Genomic DNA, 2,973 nt, shown 5'->3' with positions numbered 1-2,973 from the left:
TTCTGGGGTCTGGACAATGATGGTTTTGTGCCAACTGATCAGTGACCACCACACGCCAGCCAGGAACTCATTACTCCCCAAGGTGGTCACGTCCAGGGTGAGCCATTTGCGGCTACGATTGATAAAAGTTAGCATTCATCATATGTGGGTGGATGCCAGCCAATCTAGATGTGCTAGCTCACTGAATATACTGTCCTAGCAACCCTGGGAAGTGTTAGTTATTTTGCAGATTCGGAGGTAGTCACGGAAAGGTGAAAACTTTGTCCAAGGTTCAACAGCCTGCGAAAGAGCCATGACTGGAGCTCAAGTCAGTTGTGTCGCTGTTTCCTCTTTCTACCATGTTAGAGCTCGGAGGTTCTCAGGGAGCAAGCAGCGGTAGCTGTGGCGTAACCAGGGCTCCCCAGAGCACAGTGAGCTGTAGATTCCCCTAGAAGAGCAGCATGTGCTGCAGACGCTATTGGGAACTGTCAAGAAAGACACTGCCTAATTTCCAATGTCTACTGTGTATGTGGGACCCTCTGCATAGTGCGAAATCAGAGTGGCCGGGCGAGGTGGACTCTACTGACGATCCCACCCACTGTGCCCCCTCGTTTTGCAGAAGTGACTGCAGCCCAGAGAGGCTCATTTCCACCTGGAAATTTTTAGTGAGCGCCGCTGTCATTCACTGTGGTTTGGGGAGTCAGACAGGAAGGCAGACATAACAGCAAACAAGCAAGTGTATGAGTGTGTGCGGGGGTGTGAGCCAACACAGGGCTCAGGGGAGCCTGTGAGATGGGCATCCCACCTGTCTAAATCTGTCAGGTGTTCCGGAATGGGTGGCCCCCGAATTAGAGTCCAAAAAGAAATGGATTGAGTTAACGAGGTGAGAGAAAGAGCAGTGGCCCTTCACGCAGAGGGAAGCATGTGTGCGAAGCTTTGAGACTGACCCAGCGGTGGATGCCATCAGTGCCAAGCTGTGGATGGAGCTGGTCACAGCTGAATCCCTGCAAGAGCTACCGTCGATGGCATGCGGGAGGATGGAGACACGGCTTTCTTGGCAATCATGTTCTTAATTCACAAAGTGCTAGTTATTATGTACAGGCGTCGCCTCTGGGTCCCCAGCCCCAGACCCGGCAGCTGGCACCTGACCTGGTGCCTGGTACACAGGAGGTGTTCAGTAAATAACCGCTCACTGATGTATCATTTGTGCCAGGAGCACTCCAGGTGCTGCTAAATGGCCTTCGTACCCCAGGTGTCTAACTTGCACGTCGCTAGAAAGCAGCCCTAGCAAGTACTGAAGCCCACCAGCGGTTTTTGCTAGGGCCCAGAAAGGCTGCTCCGGTTTCCTTGCTCTTTCCCTGCCTGTGATTAAGCAGAAATGGGCCTGCTGCCTAATGAATGCCTGTTGGAATTGTGTTCTGTCAAACCTTCGCGTGTGTGGTTGCTGCAGGGCGGGCGTTGTTGGCATTCACACGCCAAGCCCAGCCTCTGTGTAATGAGCTTCTTTGGGGGGGGGGGGGGTCGGGAGATGAGCATACTCAGCTCCCTCCCCCCCCAACCCACCTAACGTCTGAAGAATTAGCCAGTAAAAGTGCTGTATTCTCTAAACCCTTTGGGGATAGATACCCACTCCTTTCCACTCAGCCTGGACACAGGGTACATTGCCTGGGCCACAGGGAAGTGGGAGCAGAGGTGTGGGAAGGCGAAGGCCAGGGCTCAGAGTCCCACCTGACTTCCTGATCATAACGACAAATCACTTAACTTTGATGAAGACCAAAGATGCTGCGAGGGGTCAATGAGTTAAGGTCTGTCAAAGATTGCAACAGAGAATGTCACTAGTATTAGGCAAAGGGATAACAGGACTGTTCCTTTTTTTTTTTTTTTTAAAGATGTTGTTTATTTATTTGAGAAGTAGAGTTACAGACAGCAAGAGGAAGAGGCAGAGAGAAAGGTCTTCCGTCTGTTGGTTCACTCCCCAAATGACTGCAATGGCCGGAGCTGCGCCGATCTGAAGCCAGGAGCCAGGAGCTTCTTCCCAGTCTCCCACATGGGTGCAGGGGCCCAAGGACTTGGGCCATCTTCTACTGCTTTCCCAGGCCATAGCAGAGAACTGGATTGGAAGAGGAACAACCGGGACTAGAACCAGCACTCATATGGGATGCCTGCGCCACAGGTGGAGGATTAACCTACGGAGCCACGGCACTGGCCCCAGGGCCGCTCTTTTGCTGGGAAGTGGTGCGGAAGTGGAGAATACATTAGAAGCCATGGAAAAGAGGGGAGAGGTGCCCCCTGAGGCCCTCCTCTGCTGCAGCTCAGGCTGCTGCACATTCATCAGTTTGGTATGTGGCATTCCCAGACTGACCAGGGAGAATAAAAGATTCTGCTTCTGTATGTGTTGTGGTTCACCAAAATTCCCAGGTAGGAATCCAATAGCCAGTGTGCTAGCGTGAAGAGGCGGGGCTTTGAGGGGTGTGATTAACTCATGAGTGGGACTAGGACCCTTATAAAAGAGGTTGAAGGGAGCTGCCTTGTCCCTGCCCCCATGTGAGGACACGGCAAGAGCAGCCCTCACAGACCCTGAGACCGCCAGTGCCTTGCTCCTCCTGAGCTGCCCAGGCTGCAACACGGTGCTAAACAAATTTCTATTATTGGTCAGTACACAGTCTAAAGTGCTTTGTCATAATAGCCTGATGGGGGCAGGCGCTGTGGCTTAGCAAGCTAAGCCTCCAGTGCAGTGCTGGCATCCCATAAAGGCACCAGTTTGTACCCTGGCTGCTCCTCTCCAATCCATCTCTCTGCTTATGGCCTGGGAAAGCAGTAGAAGATGGCAGAAGTCCTTGGGCTTCTGTACCCACATAGAAGACCCAGAGGAAGCTCCTGGCTCCTTCAGATTGGCTCAGCTCTGGCCATTGCAGCCATTTGGGGAGATAACCAGTGGATAGAAGACCTCTCTCTCTCACTTTCTCTCTCCCTCTCTCTCTCTCTAAATCTACC

The sequence above is a fragment of the Oryctolagus cuniculus genome, chromosome 2, assembly GCF_964237555.1.
Source record: "Oryctolagus cuniculus chromosome 2, mOryCun1.1, whole genome shotgun sequence".
Taxonomy (NCBI): domain Eukaryota; kingdom Metazoa; phylum Chordata; class Mammalia; order Lagomorpha; family Leporidae; genus Oryctolagus; species Oryctolagus cuniculus.
Note: the sequence above shows the minus strand (reverse complement) of the source record.